Here is a 23,736-nt window from a genome sequence, read left to right on the forward strand (position 1 = left end):
CATCAAATACCATAATTTGCATTCATATATTACAATTATATGTACTTGATAACAACGTGATGAATATACAAATTAATAAAATTATATGATCTTAAAAATGAAATGTTTTTTTCATCGGTTAATTATATTTATTGTCAAATAATTTAAACTGAAGAGATTTAAACGCATTTTTCAATCTTGTATGCTGAATTATGATTTTTATATAATCACAAGTTGATATACCCAGCTTTTCTTGGGATTAAATTCCATTCATGTATGTTTTTTATGTGAAAATTACTTTTGTATAAAAAGTAGAAAATCTTTTTATTGTCCAGAATCTATTTCGTCTGCTTTTAATTAATATTTGAATATCATTTGAACCAAACCATTTTTAAGAATCACCGATAACTAATTATTTTTCATAACTTATTTATTTTATTATTTAATAAATTATTAATTATTTATTAGTACTTCAAATTTTATTCACAAATGCTAAAGTATAGGAAAGAATTTCTTCGTTTGAGTGGAAATAATGTCTGAATCAACTAAAGATTTAATGTATATGAAGAATAAGTACATATTAAACATATCGTAGGTTATTCGTACTTCTGCTGGTGTGGTGTGAAAATTTGGAAACATATTGACGGCTATAATACTATGGTCATTATTTGATCATCTTTGAAAACTGTGCTACTTCCAAAATGGGTCGTAATCTAATTAAATTAAACATAAAATAGTTTCAACAAATTGTAAGATCTACATCCTGGAAATTTTTAGAGTTTAGTTGTTCGACAGACAATCTTTTGAGATGAAATGAATTTTATGAGCGGTTAAAAGGCAGAAATATCACTAAAGTAAGATGAATATTTTTGAAATTGGTTTTATGTTCCACGATTCACCTACTCCATTACATCAATTACTTGTCAATAAAGTGTGACCCTGAGAAAATTACTAGCTTTTCTAATTCGAAACGAAATCAAATATACCGGAAAAACTTTTACATCCAATAACTTAAAAATATGAGCAATTTAAAATTTTATTAAACCAATTTAATGAATCGTAATTTTCTTTTATGACACATAGCAGCTTTTAAGTGAAATGTATTTTCAAACTAAATTGAAGCGTCTGGAATTTTTGAGACACATTTTGCAATAAAGTCCAGGAATTATTATCACTTGGGCTATTAACTCTGAATGGCATTCATAATAAAACAACTTAACTGCACCCCATTTACCCGAAGATAATAACTTCAAAAAATTAATTCCAGAAAATAAACCCTCCGTTATGTATTTCATTAATTTCGGAACAATCCATGCTTAAATCTGAATGCCATTTCTGGAGACTGCTAAAAATTAATCTATTATTATTATCATCGTCTATAATCGGTTAATTAGTTGCGACGATGGGTTTTTAACGATTCGTCCCGCATAAACTTTATTCCTCGTGCAATAATATTTTTTTAAATATTTCACAAAATATCAGACGATATCATAAAATGGATAATCCCGTCGTTTGAGTTTCGGCATAAAGCGCTAGAGGGCGAGCCTCATAAATTATGCAACAGCAGTACTACCACTAAAGACAAATGGTTCGCATTAAAGTCGATGCTAATTGCGAATTCGTGTTGTCTAGGATCCCTATTATTATCTCTCTTTTATTATGCGCCGTAGATTTTCGCCATTTGATTTGCTTCGGTTGCTTTCTCTCTTCTGCAAATGGCTCTATGACTAAATAGTAGTATTATTTCGCGCCGTTTTATGGTGTTAGCATAGATTAAAGAAAACTGATATTAAAATGGTTGGATGCTTATTTTAATATTGTGTGAATGTGTTATGCTTTTCTTGGCATTGCGTTTATTTCTTTAACATTGGAATTATTTATTATTTAGTATGTAAAAAAAATTTATATAACAAATAAAAATATTAAAGACATCCATTTTTTAAAAAAAATTTAACAGAGAATATCTAAGACGTTATACGTTTATTTAGTTTACTTAAAAACATAAAACGATGCGCTTAATAAATGAAAATAAGTTAATAAAATAAATTAAATATAAAAAATGCTTAAGAAAGCATTTTAATTGTAATCGCAATTTTTTAAAAAAGATTTCTTATATTATCTTACGGCAAAAATTGTATTTTAATGATGGAGATTTCATAAAGGGTGTTAATCGCCGAATTTATATGAGAATTTTTATAAGTTGAAATTATTTTTGAGCAATAATTTTTATTACGTAGCAAATGGTTTTCATGCTAAATTTAAGAAAATTGATTTCTTTTTATCTATATCTAAAATGCACACTTGATTATTTTTTAACACTTTAGACGCCATAAATATAATAAATACAGTTTTTGAGATGCTAGCACTTGAAGTGTTAAAATAAATTATATTAACTATATATTGCAACAATCTTGACTTAATTTAATCATTTCTTTTTTATGTGATATATATTACATGTATCAGGGCATTTTAATATGTGGTCTTAGAAAAGTTTTGTTTTCTGTTTTAAAGTGGGTTTACACTCAGCCAGCTACAAATTATCCAGTAAGACCACGCACGCTCAGAAACTGTACAGTAGCAGGGATTTGTCCCGTCGAGACAAGAATTTACTATTGCCCGCTCTGTCAACGCATGCGCAATCTTCTATCTGTGCATGCGTTGTCTTACTGGATGGTTTGTAGCTGGCTGAGTGTAAACCCACCTTTATGACACAGCCCAACATAACATGCAATTAAATGGTAATGATAGACACTTGTATTTATGTCATGTAACATGAATTTATTTTATTGAAAAACAACTATTTATTCTAACAAAAGTCCAAATAGGATTTCGGCTATAAGAAAATAAGTATTCAGAATCATAACGTCAGCGATTGCACATTTATATTCTCATGAATTTATGAAGTACATGTTTAGAATCAGTTTAATGCATAATTTAATCTATTTCAATTGCTTGATTTTGTATTGTTTCTGGCCTCTTTGGATCCTTATTATCTTCCAATATTGGGTATTGCATCTAAGAAATCCTTGTTCTGAAACTTGTTCCGTTTATGTTAATATTTGATGATTTGAAGAGAAACTTACGTTTCCTCTGTCTGACAACGGATTAAAAATTGTTCTTGGAACGTGTAACATGAAGAAGAATACATACACAAGAGTAGAAGAATAGAATATACAATTTTGCCTATTATCGTTGTTCAAAAATCACTATTATCAATGTTTGTTGAGATCTATATAATATAGTTACATAAAATACACAGTTTTTTTTTTTTTAAATCAATGAGGATTCCCGTCTATATGTGCAGATTTGATGACATTTTCACTTACTTTTGCCTTCAAGGAACTTGTAGATTCTCTAATGAAATATATACATGGTAGAAACATATGTTTTGCTTGAAATAATTGGTATAAAGTAGCTGAGAAAATATTGAAAAATATCTATCTCATTATGAAATATAAAGTAGAAATCATTCTACTATTATCAGTATCATCATGTATTTTTTTATGAGTTAAAGAACAGTGATTCAAATCAATCCGTTTGTATATAAAAAAAAGGCAATAATTTTTTTAAGTCTAAAATTGGTGCTTGGTTTTTATTAGATGCGCATTTTTAATCTTTCGAATACGTAGTATAGAGAAAGCGTAGTAATCGTCAAAAAATTCGAACTCGGGATTTTGACGAATCTCCACGTTTTAGACCTCCCTAGAGTTCGAAAAGCACATTTTTTGAAAATGTCCATTTGTCTGTAACAAAGATAACTGTAAAACGCTTTTATCTAGATGGATGAAATTTGGCATACGGTCTTTATACCAAGTTTGCAGATTTCTATCAAATTTTGAGCAAAATCCGTTCAGAGAAAGTTCGTCTGTCTGTCTGTTCCATTATAAGTTAACACGATAACTACAAAATGAAGTGAGCTAGATAGATAAAATTCGGTACACAGATTTAACATCTATAGTAACATCTACAGCTTTAAATTTTGAGTTAAATCCATCAAAGGATGAATCGTTTGACGGTCTGTACTCTTAGAAACGCGTAAAAGCGATAACTCAAAGACACAGTGATTTAAATATATCAAATTTGGTATTTAATTTTGTGACTACAAGTGCAGTTTTGTGTTAAATTTTTTGTTTCAATCGGTCAGGAAAAACACATCTAAAACAAATTCGATCTTCAGATTCTATTAACCGAATGCCAAGAATTAATCGCCAAATATCTCGCCAAGGATGGCACGATAAAATCATTAAAAATACTATATTCAAAATCAATGGTTAATATTTTGTAACTATTGTACGCCAATGCTACGCAAGTTGCTCTCTGGGATAACACCTTTATTAGAGAGTTTGCGAGAAAGTTTTAGGGAGACCATCTCTCACTATTTTTAATTTATGAGTGTGTTTTATAATTTTGTGCTTCAATCTTAAGTAATTGCAATTTTTAATCCACTAGACTGAAGTAAAAAATATTTTTAATTATGAGTTTGACTTACTGGTTTAAAGTACTTTTATTTCTTTGGAAATAATACTTTAAACCAATAAGTCAACCAGTAAAGTGGTCAAAGTAGCAGTAAGTCAATTTTAATAAATGTATTAAGTGAATCAAAAGGCATCATAACACCGGAAGCGAATCGAAAACATCTATGAATTTAAGAATTAATTTAAAGAATTACTGCGGCACGCTTAACTATCTGAGGTATTGAATTAACTCTAAGTGCCCTATAGTTATTCGATCTAATCTGATTAGAAATTTCAATAAATACGTAAGTCGGAGCGATGTTCTTAAAACCGCTGTGGAATCATAAAATGGAAATTATCCTTGATTGCAAACACTAACCACTAAAGAGGTCATAAATTAGAAATTGTGATCACTCCATCAACAAATTTAACATTGATTTCTCTTTCAACTTGTTGAATCTGACCATCCTTAGGTTCTAACACCTTCATCGAATTCGCCGTCTGTGAGATGGATCTCATGTAGGATTTTCGAGGCCGTCCTCTTCCTCCCGAAACAGAAGCCAATTGCCCGAGCAACAACGCTCCTTTTGTATCTAAAGCAATCGATGAGTCGAGAACAGTTACATCAACTCATCCCTCTCTTCTGATTAGTCATACAACCTCCCCTTCTGCACACCCTCCCTGCCTCCCCCCTCCGTCGAGGGAGATGGAATGCTCCCCCCTCATCCCTTGTTCGAATTGACACTGACATGTTCTGGAGGAACAAAAGGGTTGTCTTCTTGCGGAAAGGGATTGGGGTTTTCCTGGACAGATTGAGAGGTTTCTCTACCCATTAGTCTGGTTTGCACTCCATCAAACTGAAATCGTCTGCTGTGAGTTGTTGTTTCTTCGGAATTTATGTAGGCACGACAACATTCTCCAAGCTGACGGAATGTTCTTCTTACATTACCTGAAGCAGAGAAGTTAATCAATTAATGAATCAAAGTTAATCAATCAAAAGTCAATCAGAGCTTGAGGGAGGCTGCAGAATGATATGACAATAAACATTGCAAAGATTATGACTCTTAATTTACCCACGAAAAATATACGTAATTTATTTATAAAACCAGTGGGTGTATTCTCCTCTCGACTTGCTTGTATATATCATTAGCGATGTATGAAATTCTTACCGACATTCTATAAAATATCTAAAAAATAGCTGTAAAATACCTATTACTACCTTTAAGATACCTACCTATAAAATACCTATAACTGCCTATAAGATGCCTGCCTATAAAATACTAAAAAAAAACACCTCTGCAATACCTATAACTACATATAAGATCCCTATCTATAACATACCTAAAAAAATCCTGAAAAAGGCCTATAATTATCTATCAGTTGCCCTATATATAAAATATCTAAAAAAAAACCCTCTACAATACCTATAACTACCTATAAAATCCTACCAATGAAATATCTATACATTTTATAGAATGGAGAGCACTTATAGGCAATGGAATACGAGAATTATTATATACTGTCTCTATGATTTGTGTATAGTGGTTATTTCTCACTATGTAAAATAGGCAACTGCCTAAAGCCACTTGAGAGAGGCCGCTAGCTGGTTGATTATAAAAGACTTTATTTTCTTAGTTACCAAATAAATGCTTGTAAAAAATACAAATTTTATGAATAATAAAATATTAAAAATATATTAAGATTTTATCTAGTATCATTGGGTCAGGTCCCTAAATGTTTCATTGCATTAACTTAATTAATAGAATTAATTATTATAAAACTAAACAATTGTTTTAATAATATTTTATGCAAATGTGGATGCTGGGCTGTCTGGAAGTATAAAATATAAATAAAAACAAATATTCAGGAGGTTAATTAATGAGAAAAATATAAACAAAAACATTAACATGCTAAAAATATGTTGAATTGTGAAATTAAATTGATCATCTTATTAAAAGAAAGGATCTAATAATGTTCGTTGCTTTGGGACGCAAAATACCTAAATCAGACCGGTATATAAAACCTAGGCATTCTAGAGAATGGCGATACTTTTTAGACAATATGAAAAAAAAAAAAAAATTATAAGACTGTGTAGCGATGTTAAATATTTTGGTGATTCCAATAATGTGTGCGAAGTGTAAAAATTGTTTCTGTTGATTTGATCGCAATTAGGGCATATGATTTGTTTGAAAGGAATGACTTTCCTTTTATTTTCGCTAGAGAATGTGGTGATCGAATGTTTGATTTCTAGTAAAAGTATTGACAGTTTTAACCCGGTTTCCCCTTATTATCTTCAATATTTGTAGGATTGATTCTCACATAAGTGCGGTGTTAAAATTTGAAGAATGGAGATACGCAGCCTCATTATTTGACCATGATTGTGAGATCCATCCCTAATAAGGTGATAAGGAAACTTTGATTCAAGATATATTACTAAATATACTAATATAATTCTAAATAGAAAAAAAAAACTTATGCTTAACCTTACCGGTTATGTTGCTTTTAATTTTGTAAGTGTAGGAAGGGAAGGGAATTGATAATCGCATGCAAAGAAATTCACTGATTAGACCATCTTTAGCCATCACAGATCATATAAAGAAAATAAACACGGAAAATCTATGTTCACCCACTTAATCTGAAAAAAATATAATAAACGTCGCTAATAAGCATATTCAGTGCACTGATTTTCAATATGATGTTCTTGATGAGAAGGGAAGAATTTGTTGTCTTTCCTTCTAAGCGACCTCGTTCTACGTTTTAATTCATTGTTTGTAGTTCTCATTTATAAAGGCAACATCAAAATAAAACTTATAAATATTAATTATATTTAAATGATTTTTAAAAAATAGTTTTTTGTTTATAATTTATGATTGTTATTAAATTAGGGCTTTTCTTTGGGAAGTATTTTTTAAAGTTTTTAGAAGAAATTATTGACTTTTTTTAAAGAAAATATTTCGAATGTTTATTTATCTTTATTTTTTATTTATTTATTTATCTTTTTTGTTGATTAATTTGCGTTTTGTATATGCATGAGGCATTAAAATATCTTAATTTTTAATGATTTGATTTTTTAAAAAAATGCTTTTATTCTATTTAAAAGTTTATCATATATTATTAACCTAAAATTTACTGTTTTCCTTTAATTTGACTTTTTCTACTAAACTAAAAACTTATTCTACGCAACATTTTTCTCTTATAAACAAAACCATTTTTGTAAAATTACACATGAATCTGCTTTGCATAATAATATTTTTTCTTAATATATATTTGCCGTTTTCTTAAACTATATTTATCTTATTTATCTCAAGAGGGTGAATGTTCGACTATTTTTAACATGTAAACCCTAAAGTTTTCTCTTTCATCAAAAGATTCCTTATATATATATATAAAGTTTTGTAATTAATGTTAAGATATAATCGTAATTACGATATTAAAAAAATATTTAAATGATTGAGAATTTACCACGTCTGTTTTGAAACACAAATCGTTTGCGCTTTAAAGATGATGAATGAAAAATCCTAACATTTTTATTTATCGTTTGGTTCTATTTCATTTGTTTCTCTTTTAGTCTCACGAGGACGAATGTCACAGGACATTCTTATTTTATGATTAAAGCCTCAAGTTTTCACTTTTCGAGGAAACCATTCTTTCCTGAGAATTCTTAGATTCGACTTGCAACGAGACGAAATTCTTCCCAAAGGAATTTATGAAATAAAAAAGCTTACATTTTAGAAGAAGTGAAGAGAAGAATAAAAAAGTATTCTCTTTTATGCGCTGCGAATTGAATTTCTTTACAAAACGGTTTACATTCTTTTAGTATCTTCCCTACATAGCATTCCTTACATGCGCAGTGAATTGATTCTAAAAACCTTTGAAATAATGTTTTTTTTTTTTCTCTCTCTCCTTTTTCACTTGTCAAAAGTATTCATGTTTTGATTGTGATATTTGAAATCAAAAATGAAATGATATGACGTTTTTTCTTCGATTTCTTTCTTTGCGCTTCGATTACTTAAACGAGATTATAAAACCTTTCGATGAATGGTACGATTTACCTGTATAAAATGCAAACAGATTCAATTTTGATTAAGCAAACGTCACATTTTCTTCTCAGGTTTGGAAAGAAAAAGTTCGTTGTTAAACATTTTTGAAATATATTAATTTTGACACAATAAATCGGATAAAATCTGTATATTATAGATGACAGCTAGCATCAAATTTATTTCCAATTTGCATTTTGCGTCAGGTAATGTAAAAATGATTAATTTTTTTTGTATTAGGATATAATAATTTTTTTCTGATTCAATGTAAGAGACTACGCTAAAAAATTAATTATTTTTTTAGTTTAGTTCTATATTCATTCTTTCAGTAGTTGGATTCATTTTTATATTTTCATAATTCACATTTTAATGCCATTTTACGAATTTAAATGATAGTTTCTCAAATTCTAAATTTTTATAAAATCTTTGTATGAATATCTAATGAATTAAAATATAATTGATTCTTTTTGTTCAATTTTTATCTAATAATTTCTCAATATTCTAGAGTTCTTAATTTAAGAATAGACAATCCGTCCATTTATAAAGAATTTCCAACAGTGAAAAAATTTGCAATGCGAAAAAAATAAAATTTTCATATTCTTTTCCGATCTAAACCCAATTTTTAAAGAGTGAATAGAAAAAAATGCTGCTTATTTCTTATTTCAGGAACTAGGTAATGTATTTATAAGTTCCTTTAAGATTTTAAACAAATCTTGTGGTACTAAATTTACAGATTGCATCAGATAATTTAATGCCAAAATATATACAGTATAAAATATGTCAGTTAAAATTCAAAAAAAAAAAATAAATAAATAAATAAAATAAAATAAAAAAAAAATGGAAAATTGGAAAAAAGAAAAAAAATTTCTTCGACTCTTCCAAAATATTTTGGATTTTAATTGGTATATTTTTGTTCCTTAAGTGTTTATTCATTAAATTTTATACAAAAATTCGAAAATATATGTATTTTATAACGTTTTTCAAAAAAACCTTTCTAATGTAGTTATATACCTTAATAAATTGATGATTATGTTTACGATATGTTCAAAAACTATATAGCGAGTCAAAATTACAAGATTCTTCTTAATATTATTCTCGTGTTCGCTTAAAAGTAAGGCTTTAACTATTCTAAGAATTCTACTTTAATTGGTATAAAAAAATTTCGTAGTTTTAGGGAATCAATGTTACAGAGTTGTTATACATAGATACTTAGGTGTTCTCTTTAAATAAAACCAATGCTATTATAAGAAAAATGATAAAAACGCAAATTAATAAAATTAATTTTAAGGATATACCTATCAAATGCGCATACGTGTTTGCTTCAGTAATCTAACGTAATTGCAGATTACAGGAGATGGTCTGTACATGTCAATTGTTTGTTTCCTTTCTAAATTAAATGATATCTGTACGATCTGTAAGTATCAAAAACTTACCTATGGTAAACCTAACCTAATTTAAAAAAGCATTACAATTAACTGATAACTAACTCATTACATTTATTAACGAATTCATATAATGTTTAGAAACTAGTTAAGACATGCCACTCTAAATAGGAAACTGTCACATTTCCTTTAAAACTGTATCTTTAATATTCCCATATTTGTAATTGCTTTGGCATTTCGAATAATAACTTTTATCTTCCGTAGAGCAATGCCATTAGAACGGAGCATTCCGTGAAAGTTTGATTAATTGTCTTAACTGTTTGTTTCCTCCCTTTGTTTTGAAATCTGGAACATCTTTGAAATTAAAGTGACGTTACTCATTAAACTGCGCTTGGAATAATAGAACTGCAGCTGCAATTTGGCTTCGCGCATTAATTCTGCTTATAAAGGGGTTTGAAATAGCAACTAAGACGTTGTGCAATGAATACTGCTTATTGTTCATTTTCATGTTGAGTTTCTTAACTATGAAAGGATGTGTCAGACAAATTTTGAGAGACAGCATGCCATAGATAAGCAATAATTTATAAGACCATGCCAATCATGGCACCAATTATGTTTCACTTAAGATTTATGCAGGGTAATGGAAAGAGATTGCTAATAATGTTGCAGTTAAGATTCTTTATTTAAATCTATTAGACTAGTGTGGTATGGAATTGGTAGCTGAAGATGATAATGATTCAGGTATTGTCATCATCACTTAGCAACTATTCAAGACCGTGAGGTTTATTCCAAAATTGGATTGGTGTTGCTCTAAAACAGCACATTAGTCTTGCTAAATTAAATCTTAACCAATGGGAGTGATCAGCCCAAAACTTTCTAGTATATGCTCCTATAAAAATCTTATTCCTTTCACACCGCATAAAATTGTCGACCTTGAGCAAGGTCGCGAATGTTTTACATGTTATTTTCGAACAATAGTTACGAAATATAGATTGTTGAGGTAAATCTAACATTTTTACTATATCGTGTGTGAATGTGTATTGGACATTTTTTTCCCAACTGATTAAAATCAAAACTTGGCACTCAGCTACATTTGCAGTAGTTCACATCGCGAATTTCATTGATTTACGTTATTTATTACAAGCATACGAAAGTACAGATTAACAGAGTGTCAACACTCTGACAGATTTAGTTCAAGATCTCATAATAATTTACATTTTAGATGTTGTTGTTGTTGTTTCTTATGGCACTTGCCACGGACGAGCCCGCTGTTAGAAAACAACCGATTTAAGCCTGAGGGGGAGCGCCTCTTTTTTTTTATAGTAGCGCCAACTAGGGCCAAGAGTACGACTTAGCTACTCACGCATCCCTCATTCGCTTGCACAACCCCTTTTTACAGGAGGGCACATTCACACATCTCACAGATAGAACAACGGAAGAACAACCATGCCCAAACCGGGACTCCCAGATCACAGGGAAGACGCGCGACCCCTTATGCCAGGACGCCGGCATTTTAGATGTTAAGGTGTATGTACACACTTGAAACTTCGAAAACCGTTCAAAATATCGAATATTCTTTTATTACTTAAAAATGTTCTCTGATCCTTTAGCTTTCAAACGATATCAAGATGTTGTCAATATTCGAAATATTTCTCGAGTTATAAGTATTTTTTCTTGAGGTGCTTTCATTAAAAATTCTAGTTACGGTGTTTTTAAAACTCATTTTATGAAGAATGATATTTTTCCACTACGTTGCTTCATTCAAACAATCATAACTCACCAAGAAATGAACCAAATACAGTTATTTATATATCAAAATAATATGTATGATATAGCGGATGTTTTGTGCCTCAATCAAAGTTATATTTATAGAAATAAATTTTTAATAGCTATTTAAAAGTTAAAATTACAGAAAAAATCTCGCTTTTTCTATTCATCGTTGATGAAAAAATTGTTTAAAAAAAACTATATATTTTTATAATTTGATTGAGGCAGACAACATGAAGACTAATATTAGGCATACTTTTCAACTAGAATTGTGTGTCTGTACAAATTAGAATTTAAGATATCATCTTTCAAAAAATAGGCTAATTAGCTCATTAAATATTATTTAATTAATTAATAATTTGTGTAATATGGTTTTTTCTCACTGAAATGAGTTTAAACATATATTAATGACCTACTGTTAAAAAACTGGATTTTTAAAGTTAAAATTTAAAAGAAAAATTTCTAGTGTGTACGTACACCTTAAATTTGTGTATCAAATGTTATTTTTCTATTTATTTACATTTTGCAGCTATCGAATTGACTTAGACTCGAATAGCAAAACAGACGGACTTTTTTTTCTAATAGATTTTATCCACAATTTTTTAAAAATCTGCAAATTTGATCTTAATTAAGTCCATATATCAAGATTCATCCCTTTTGTTCAAAACATTTTTGAGTTATCGCTTTCAAAATATACAAACATGATGTGCAAAAAATGTATTTTTCAGATTCAGAGAGGTCTAAAATGTTGATACTTCGTATACGAGAAAGTAAAATAAATAAAAAAATAATAATAATAATAAATAAAATTAAAAAAATAAATAACGGTATTGTAATATCTAAACTCCAAGTCTTCAAATAATTGCTATCTCAATTACATCTGCACTTCTTCTTGAAAACGTGTATAAAAGTGTATATTTGTATAATGAATAAGGCATAAAAAGAAATAAAATATTAAATTTGAAAATATTTTTAAATTTAAAATTAAAAAAAAATGCATAAATTAATATTTTATTAAATTTAGTGATGAAGTCGATTCAAGTAAATTGTTACTTGCTTTTGAAAAATTCACAAAGTGTGAAAGCGACAGATCTTTCTACAAGGAGATTATCAAGAAAAGTGCTTTTTATGTTAAAATGCCGATAAAATTATGAATTTTATGAATATTTATAAAATAAATTCATTTCTTATAAAAGAAGATTTAAAAAAGAAATACTATTTATTATATTAGAACTTTTCAACTAGTCAGTATTTTACTGAATTTCGCAATTTAATTTTATTGAATGTATGAATTGTTGCTTTAAATTTTGTTTTTCCAGAGTTTTTTTTGCATAGTACTTCATATTTTCTTAATGTTTCCTTCAAACTTTTTAAAAGCTTAGAAATGTTAATTTTACATTGACATTTTCTAACCATTTTTTTAATATCAATTCCTAATAATACGTTACAATATTATTAGGAATTGATATTAAAAAATAGGTAATTTCAATTGTAACTTATTTAAATATTGATAATTATAAAATAGGAATTAACATTAGGAGTGAAAGAAGATTATTTTCAAATACTATGTACTTTAACTAATCTTAATTCTAATATTTTAAATTAATTAATAATTTAATAATTATTAATTAATAATCTTAATTTAAATCCACTCAATTATAATTTAATTCGAAGCGTTTCAACTAGTTAACGATATAATTCTAAAAATTTCAATTTTATATCATTCTTTAACGTTCACAAGCAAATCTCTTGAACCGAAACTATTTGTTATCTATAATCTTTCTTGCAAACCTAAACTGTTTAAGAATTTTCTTTACTACTTTGGCAACACTCTGTTTAATTCAGACGATTTTTATTCTTTCCCGCTTAAAAATTCCTTGTTACTCGAAGAATTAAACCGTAATTTATTCTAATTTACTCCTGTCTCAATGCATTATAAATTGAGCAATTTAAATCGATCCAACTTTCTTTAGAAAAGCTTAATCAACATTTTTCACTCTTTTAGATTTTTCAAGCGAAATCAAGGGTAATTAATTCTTTAAATGACTAAGCGAAACTAATTAATTTAATCAGATAAAGAATGATTCTGCTTTGTGGACCACTGAATTCATGGTTCCTTTGTCAAGCTATTTCTTTTTATCGAGAATAAACAATTTTCATTTCGTAAAGTTTCAAAATTATTTATTTGAATTGATTGTTTATGCATATATTTTATACTTGAAGCGCAGACGATTGCTACTAGATTTGACAAATCCTGTAAACTACCACACATCCGAACGATTTCATACGATTCGGAATGCATCCATACATGTTTATTTTCGAACTATTTAAAATAATAAAACCATAGAGTTATTAAAAATTCTTTTTTCATCAATATTCTGAAAAGCTGAAAACAATTCCTTTTATCAGAAATCTGAAACTCAAGACGAAGCATAAGATTGTGATTCACTAACAACTTAAAAAAAATGGCTCTAAAAGAAATTGAATTTAATCAGATTTATAACGTATTTTTAATAAATATATGAGAATTTTCTTTCTTATTATCATTGTGGCTTAATTCAGTAATTTTATTGCTTTTAATTTGTCACTCTTACAAGATTTTGTTTCTGTCTCCAGATTTTAAGTAATAAACTTATTTTCTTTTTTAAACTTTTATTATACTAAGCCTGTTTTTAAAAACTAATTTCTATTCCTTTTTTTTTACTATTTGATCTGTTTTGTAATTCATGATTTATTATTGAGACTATTATGAAGTCTTGTGAATATTTTTTCTTTCTTATGTTCACTATTTGATCGTGCCTTCTGTTTTAAATTAAAGTGAGTTAAACGATATTAATAATTAAGTTATGAGAGGATTCTAGAGGGAAAATAAGCTTGATTTCAATGATTTTGTTAAAATATAAATTATAGAATTCTACTTTTCGCAACATTCTATTTAATTCAGACTCTTTTTAACGTTATATAAAGATATTCAGACGATTTTTTACATTATATTTTTAACATTAAGATGTTATATAAACTACAGAATTTTCAGTTATATTTTGTAATATTTATTAATATAATTTGATAATATTTCGTGCAGCAAATGAAGATTTTGCTATGAAAATGTATTTCATAAATGAAATTTTATTGATTTTATGGTCTGATATCTTTTTAAAATACTAAGAGGCCACTATACTAAATTAGAATTGGAAATATTCATATTAAAACATATTAGTTACGAAGACCTACAAACAGGAAAAAAAAATTGTTCATAAAAAAAAGAATTTTGGCTAGTTGCCAATTATTTATTCTCTAAATTTTTAAATAAAATCCTAGCCTGTAGTATGAAAAAGGCTTTTTAAATTCAAACTTCACACATTTCCTTAGTATAATGAAAATAAATAATATTTCGTACGCACACAGTATGTAGCCTATCAATATTCAAGAATGGTTTGGAAAAAAAAAATTAAGGGTTTATAATGAGTTTAACTTACAGAAATTCTATCATTCAAGATATAAGAAAATAAAAAATCAAATTCTGACGAAATCTAGACAACAATATTTCCTGTTGAAACATGATCTAGTACTATTTTTTATTAAATTTAATATTCTGTCATACAATATATTGCGAAATTCTTCGTTATTGCCAGGACCAGAATTTCATTGCGCAAAATGCATTTGTGTGGAATCCATTTAAAATTCAACCCCACATTTGAAGTCGTAATAGAATTTTTTTTCTCAATCATACACGTCTACGGCTTCGTTTAGAAAACCATGCAAAACACTTTAAGAATTCTACAAATCGAGGTTTTTTTCCTTCTTTTTTTGTCATTTCCGTATGTATTCCACACATTAGACCCAGTGCAACTTCAGGTTTTATTTACACTGGCGTAATCAAAGCCAAAGACGCATGTTCTTTCGTCGTAACAGGAACACACAGAGAACATAAAAAAAAAAAAAAAAATGCACAGAGAGAAATGGCGGAAAGAACGAACGAACGAAAAAAAAAAAAAAAAATCTCGGAATACCGTAGAGGACTGCTGACAAGGAAGCCTCCATATTTTCGTATAAGAAGGACTTCAAAAACATATAATTTAGTTTGTAAATAAGTAACAAGAGAGGGCCTGGGAAAGTAACGTCGATATTCTTCAACTGGGGACACATTCCAAAAGGATGGAAAAAAAGAAATAAAAAAATAAAGAATTGGAATAAGAATTCTATTTGAGTTAGAAACTGAATATCGATTTTTTGTTCCTTTTCCAATTTATAACCCGAATTCCATTTATGGAAATACATCTTTTTGCCTCAGAAGAAATATTATTAGCCAAGAGTTCGGGATTTCTTCTGACTAAAAATTTATAACTTTGCTATCGATTTAGTTGTATTTTTAATAACAAAAAAAGAATAAAGAATCCTGGAATACGAAAAAAAAAAAAGAAAGAAAGCATCTATCTCAATCTACATAGTTGTATACATTTTTTGCATACTTATTCGTATATTTGTATGCGCGGAACATGTTTCGAAAAGTAGGTAGGGAGGGAGGAAGGAAGGGAATGAGAGTGAGGCCTATTCTTATTCGAATTTTGGATTAAGAATTTAAATAGAAACTATCGTCTGAGCGATATGCGGCCATGGCGCATGCATAGCCTCGAATTTCTCAACTTAAAAGCAATCGTACCTTCCAATTCCGAATCTGAAGGAAATGAAAAATTGTTTTTCGAGGAAAATACTATTTCGCGAATGTCGGAAGGGAAAAAGTTCGGTTTTTGCATGAGTATGAACTATTTCCCCCAACAGATGTTTGTCGCAAATGAGGTAGGTTTGAGTACTTGTCGAATCTAGACTGACGTAAAGTGTTCTACAGAGCGAAAGAGGGAAATATTGATAGTTGGAATAGAAAACAACATTTTCTTTTATTTATTTTTTTCTACATTTATTATGACATTCTGTATGCTAATTATAGAGTTTGCTTTGTATAAGTTACTGGAAATGTTTGAAACACTATTAAATAGAATGCCTAGACAATTTTTTGGTGAAATATGAAATTTATTTACTTTTTATAGACATTACATGTAATATCTAGACATTCTATGAACTTTAGACATGGCTAGACATTCTATTTTGTTTATGCAAAGTATGAATATAAATTTTTGATAAGCCTCTTATGTAAAAGATGTGCTTTCTACAGAAATACAATTGTTTAGAAAGAGTTATAAAAGAATACTATTAAAATCCATTATTTAAAATGTGAAATGCATAATATAAATTATACAAAACAAAGTTTACGCCATTCTTACTATGGGAAAAATGTAATATATTTTTATTTATATATTTTACTATTTTTAAAAAGAAATATTATTACCGGACTTTGCTTATATGAAATATATAAATGCCTTACCTACAAGATGTTTCAAAAAAGTGATACAGATGTTATTTCATTAAATATTGTACCTTACATACATTTATTTATTTTTTTATATCCTAGACGTGTATTCTACGTACATTCCAGACATATATTTCCAAATATAAAGTTTCATTACATAGGGTGGGCAACTGTATAAAAAATTAAGTTTTTATAGGCTTTTTAATAAAAAAAAATATCCGTTAATAAATTTTCCTTGCATTTCTCTATGTACATATAAAGTTTCAGGTATTTATCTACAAAATTTGCAGAAATATATTTATTTGTAAATTTAGAGGAGCATGTAAATTTAAAGAGAAACTTTTAATTTAGGAATGCAAATTGCATGATTTAAGTTTTATTTTAAAACCAATTGAACTACTATAACTATAATTGTAGTTTTATTTTAAAATCCATCAAAAGCATTTTAAAAATAAGTTAACTTTTTACTATGAACCTTCACTGTGCCCAAAGTATTTTCATACAGTAGTCTATTTTATAAAATGAAATTCCGCAATTGGAAGTATATAACGGCAATACATAGGAAACAAAACACTTGTTAGACTCTTTTGGAACACTCTGTATATGTTTGTAAGTATTAAAAATAATACCGAATAGAAACGATTGGAAACTAAAATTTAAAAGGAAATTTTTAAATTAAAAATGCAAATTGAAGTTTTATTTTAAAACATTTAAAAAGCTTTTCAAAAATAATTTAACTTTTTACTTATAAACTTCACTGCACTCAAAATATTTTCATACAGATGTTCGCCTTATATAATTCGGGCCGCGGTGGCCTGGTAATAAAGTCTCGGCTTCGGAACCTGAGGGTTTCAGGTTCGTGACCCGATTCCACCGAAGAACAGTCGTGTAAGAGGGTCTGTTGCACGTTAAATCCGTCATGACCAAACGTCCTCCCGCTGGTGTGGTGTGGTGTGGAGAGGGGGGTGCCAGCTCAGGTGTCGTCCTCGCCATCTGACCGCGGTTCAAAATGACGAGGTCCGTCCCCAAACATCCCTAGTGTTGCTTCAAACGTTAATACAACCAAACCAAACCTTATATAATTCAATTTCGCAATTGGAAATATATAGCTGTAATACGTAGGAAACAAACGCTTTTTTTTTGGACATTCTGTATATATTTATAAGGAAAAAAAATAATAATTTCGAATAAAACAACTGAAAACTAAAATTCTCCGAAATTCTTACACTACCTACCGGACAAATAACGAACCTAAATAATTCGAACAACCGAACGGAACCCATCGGCATTTTTTCCTCATTTTCTATTATATTATTAACTACATTCTAATACGGCATAAAAACAGCAAAAAAAAAAAAAAAAAAAAAAAATGAATGGTCCACAATAAATACTTTCATAATGCGTATCCAATCCATAAATCAATGAGAGAGACGCTCTCAATACCTCTAGATAAAGTTCCAGGAGGTAGGTATGTCTTTTATCATGATTTCCTGGATATATTCTTTGCTTTGATTTATGTCAATTATTAGTGTGGTCAGCCAAGTGCAACAGAAGACATGGTTTCATTTTTATGGATTTATAGTACGATCTGCCCTTCGGGGAGATATGGATATCCTGTGGACATAAATAAAGCAAGGCTGCGTTATTGTCAATTAAATAGCTTTTTGAGGCCCATAAATTGCTCACTTTGTTATAAGAACGAGATAAATGGATGGCGATTGTGTTTGCTTTTCATTAATTCGGCATGTCCTCGGCTCTGTGATGGGGGATTGCTTTTTTTTTTTTGGGATGATGTATCTTTTTATTTTTTAATTTCCTGATTCTCTAATTATATTTGATTATTGATAATTGGCATTGATAGTTATTTGAATCTGAACGAGAAATACGACAGAAGTTTCTATTTTAAATTGGAATTTTATATAAAAAGTTTTTAAAAAATGTTGATCTTAGTTTTAAAGTAATTTGATGTGTTTTTTTATCTAGTAAATTCAATCTGATTTTTGAAGAATTTATAGCAAAATTTGACTTTGGAAATATTTATATTTTAACTAATTGGAACTTAAAATAATGAAATATGCACTTAAATTAGACAAACACATTTATTTTTTCAAAGACTGTTTGTTTTTATGGATCTATAAAACTTTCATTAATCATTATGGAATTATAACGTCATTAATTGTTGGTTACAGTTTCATAAAAATATTAATCAGCACCGAAATGATGAAATAACTAGTTTAGTTATATTAATTATTATTTTATTATGATAAAACTGCGTTTCCTTTCAATGATAATTAAAGTGAAAAGATTATTTATTTTTGAAAAAAGGAAGTTTGAATATCAAGAATTCAAAATTATCGCAACAATCTAAAAAAATTCAAAATGAAGTTATCCGCTTAGAAAAATTGCCATATATATATATATATATATATATATATATATATATATTGTTACAAAATTTTTTTCTCTACAAAAATACCACAAATCAATCGTAACAGCGCAGCACATTTAATCGCTATAGTTCAGCAGCTTGCTTGCTGTCTAATCCTCCATTTCTTTACTTGTCGATCCACACGACTTCTTCCTAGCTTCAGAGGGCTCGTCTTTTATAATTCCGGGAGGCGGGGCTAGAATCTTAAGACCAATCAGGGCGTACCTGGGTGTATCTCGGTTATTACTGGATGGATCGTGAAACTTCTAGAATTTTCCGGTATTATCCATTTAGTTGCCAAATTAATCGCCAAGTCGCCAAGCTCAGCACGCACAGTACAGATCTTACAAAGGTTTTAACGGTTTTTCCAGGATGACACTATTCGCGCCGGGTAGCAAAATTGCAGATTCGTAACATTATATATATATATATATATATATATATATATATATATATATATATATATATATATATATATATAATTTCTTAATCACTTCAGCTCCGGCTTAATTGTAGCTTTGAGTTGCATGGAGTAAGCAAAAAGGAAGTATATTTTTTCCCACAGAATTAAAACGTTTTGTCGGCAAATTCTTTTCTAAAATTATATAAGCTCAGAATACTTTATATGCTTTCTCTTTCTGGCTTTCTATCCTCTTGTTCGATACACTACCCCATGCTCGCCATGCTTTGGACAAAGAAATCTTGACAAAAATTTGACAATCTTGACTTGAAATTGTGAAGAATGAAAATCGTTGTCCGAAAATCAACAACATGCAGTTCAAAACGGAACGTTAATCTTATAAATTTAATGAAATTCAGAATTCTCATTTCTTTGCAACTAATTAATTACAAAAATGTGCTAAAACTGTTGAAACAATGATAAATTTCTCAATATCTTTTTATACATATGCCATTCTTGCTTTGAAAATGGCATGTGTTAACGTCTTGGGTACGGATTTTTGCATTTGGAATAGATTTAATTTGGTAATGCATAGAATAGTACATAAATGGTTTATTGACGTATAAAATTTTATTAATTATTATAAAAACACATAAAACTGAAGAAAAGTTTTATTGACGAAATAAATTCTTCCTCCATAACTAGGCAAAACAGCTATATCACGAATTTTTAGCCGTCAAATGTACCTAAGGGTTTAAGAAAAAAAAATTCATTAGAATTTATGAATAACAGCACTGAGAAATAATCGTTTTTTATAATATCGTTTTCAAGAATGTGACTTCACCTATTTTAAGATGTGTTTTTCAGTTTTTTATTTATGATTTTTTTTAATTTCTCTTTATACTGAGACCCATTTGATAAGGCTCGATGAATTTCATCTTCAACATAGGAGAGTCTTGGGCTCAAGATCTGATTGCTCTCACTCACACACACACACGCACGCACACACACACACACACACACACACACACACACACACACACACACACACACACACACACACACACACACACACACACACACACACACAAGCAGATCTAGTGAACGATAAATCTACAGATGCCTTCGCTGTGGTTTGGTGTGGCAGTTTGGAGAGGAAATGCCAATTCCGGAGTCATCGTCGGCATTTGGTTACTATTCAAGGTGTTCATAGCTTCAAAATGGATTCATTCTAATTAAATTACTAAGAATTAATAGACTGTTTAATTAAACTTAAATTACTAAGAATTAATAGACTTGTTTAATTAAACTTAAATTACTAAGAATTAATAGACTTGTTTAATTAAACTAAACTTATTTAACTGAAAAAACTATTAAGAATGTTCTTACGTACTTCACATTTTGTACAAACCTTCCTTTCCCTCTTATGTGAAGAAAAGGCAGACTGTGTTTAAAAATATGTGCTATAATAAAACACTTTCATATCATATTTATAATAAAATAATAAAATACTTTCATATCAGATAAATCCCTTTGTTAGAGTATACAAACATTAAGTCAAATTATTCTTTTATGTTATAACTTGTATTTATTTACAAAGTTAAAATTTTATCGTTCGTGTTTAATTATTTCTTTCAGTATGTCCCTTGCCATTCCGAACAACATATATTCCCTTTTTTCTTTTATTATTTTGTTCTGAAAACTCATTTGACAAAAGAAATAATTTTGTCGCTGTGAGACCTTTTATACGATTTGATTTTAATTTAATACAAATATGGGAATTTCATTCTGAGTATATTTTCGCTGCAATAGAGAAATGAAACACGCGAAAACTCATCAACAATTTTTTTTCATTCATTTATTGGTAAATATGTAACAGCGGGGGACTCAATTAAAATATTAAATTTTCAAAAGTCTGTTATCATTGCATTTGGCGCTTATTTATCTTTTTCAACCTAAACATTAACTTATTCAAGGTTTATTTTGAATATTGAATTGTTCCCGCTCCGTTTCGTATTTGATTTTATTCCTGCTACAAAAGCAGTCGTAAAATGCAAACGAATTTACATTCTGAATAAATAAATGATTTGTTTGTTTTATTTTCGTGTTGCCATTAATTTTTTTTTCAATCGTTTGCTGCTTCGGAATATTCTAGAACTAATGGCGGCGCGGAAGTAATATTTCTCACCATTTCGTTATTCTTTAAAATTCATTATACTCTCTCAGTTTGAAATGTTTCCTTTTCGAAATGCTGAAACGTCCATTAAAACTGAGCTAATAATGAGTTTTACATCAAGAGAAGCAGCTTTTAATGATATACGGCATTTCTTAATGTGTTTTGTGAAAACTCTTTTCCTTTCTTTGTGTACATTTATATGTGAAATATTTGCGCAGACGATTTTTGTAGAGAATTAATGGTAACTACGTTTATCAAGCATAGAACATAAATCTGGAATAACTTATATTCATTTTCCTTCTAACTCGAATGTGTATTTTGTTTTATTGAAATAAATACTTCATGCTGAATTTTACTATTTGATTTAATAGCATGTTGACTATTTTTTTTTATTCCATTATGATTTTAAAGATAATTTATGATAATATTAATCTTGTATTTTGACTTTCGTGTTTTATAATCACATTAAAGGCGCATAGCAACATTTCATGAATGATTGTGATTGAAACCAACAATTTATATTTGATGTACATTGTTATAAATTTCTGAAATAAATACTAAATAAGTCTAATTGCAAAAAAATATCTGTATTATACAGGGTGTCCCATAAAGTTGGTTTAAGAGTACTTCAGACACACAAAAACAGGTCATTTTATAATAGTAAAGGAGGGCAACGCAAATGGCGATCTCAAAAGGCGATACTTAGTATACTAGAAGATGTGTCCGTCTAGACGGGCTGTTAACCTTTTAGCAATATCTCGGATAAGATAGTCATAGATTAACTGACGAAAGTTGTAGAAAATCCCATACAAATTGGCAGAGTGATTAAACAAATAGAATGTCATTTGCAGTACACTTTAGATGTAAATACATAGTTGCATTAAAAATTTTGTTTCCTTGCAATCGGGATCTTTCTATCCGTATTGTTCATCAACATTCAGGTCAAAATTAATTTCTAAAATATGTTTAAAATAAGCATCGATCCACTAACAGAAACACACACACACACGCAATGGCAAATTAAAAATAAAAATAATGTTAATAGAAAAAAAATTGGCTATAATCTCCAAACGAAATAAGAATATTGTAAATCAGCAGATCTCAGCTTATTAATCTTTGCTACAACCCAGTATAAAAATGTAACAAAATAAAATGAACTATTCGATAACTAATTTTTATTCTCATTGCTTTATCCTGCAATGTTAACCTTTGTTTCCTTGTAGAGGGATCTTATCTATATATGCAATGTTCAGGAACACTCAAATTAAAACCAATTAATAAAATCAAATTGAAATAGTTAGTGAGTCATTAGCAGAAAAATAATGCATTGGCAAGACTTCAATATTATCCATATGTGTGTTCATAAACACTTCCGGATTTTGCTCGTGATAAAATGCAAGCTTACATCAGAAAAATTACAGGTCTTTCGTCATTAATCTTTGCTACAATCCAATATAAAAAATGTTGACTAAAGAATCGACTCATTATTTATAAATTCAAACTTTTTTAGATTTGCTTCATCTTCTGTTCTGAAATCGTCTGATAACGTCATTAAAAGAAGAAAAAAATATCTGAAATTTTCCACAGTATATTCGTAGTAATAGTTGATGTTATTCTAAATATGAAATTGGTTTATTTCCTTCGTAGTTATTAAGTTTTATGTCATTTAAAATTTTTTCTTCTGAAAAGACAATTAAAATGTTTTAAATATTAATAAATTTAATTATAATCGATTTGAGTAATTACAT

The 23,736-nt window shown here is 28.7% G+C and overlaps 1 protein-coding gene across 1 annotated transcript in view; it reads left to right on the forward strand.

The window, feature by feature from the left end:
- The window catches only part of LOC129963563 (thymocyte selection-associated high mobility group box protein TOX-like), a 115,884-nt gene that overhangs the window by 44,941 nt on the left and 47,207 nt on the right, over positions 1-23,736 (forward strand). The window lies entirely within an intron of this gene.

Source organism: Argiope bruennichi, chromosome 3 (genome assembly GCF_947563725.1).
Source record: "Argiope bruennichi chromosome 3, qqArgBrue1.1, whole genome shotgun sequence".
NCBI classification, from domain to species: Eukaryota; Metazoa; Arthropoda; class Arachnida; order Araneae; family Araneidae; genus Argiope; species Argiope bruennichi.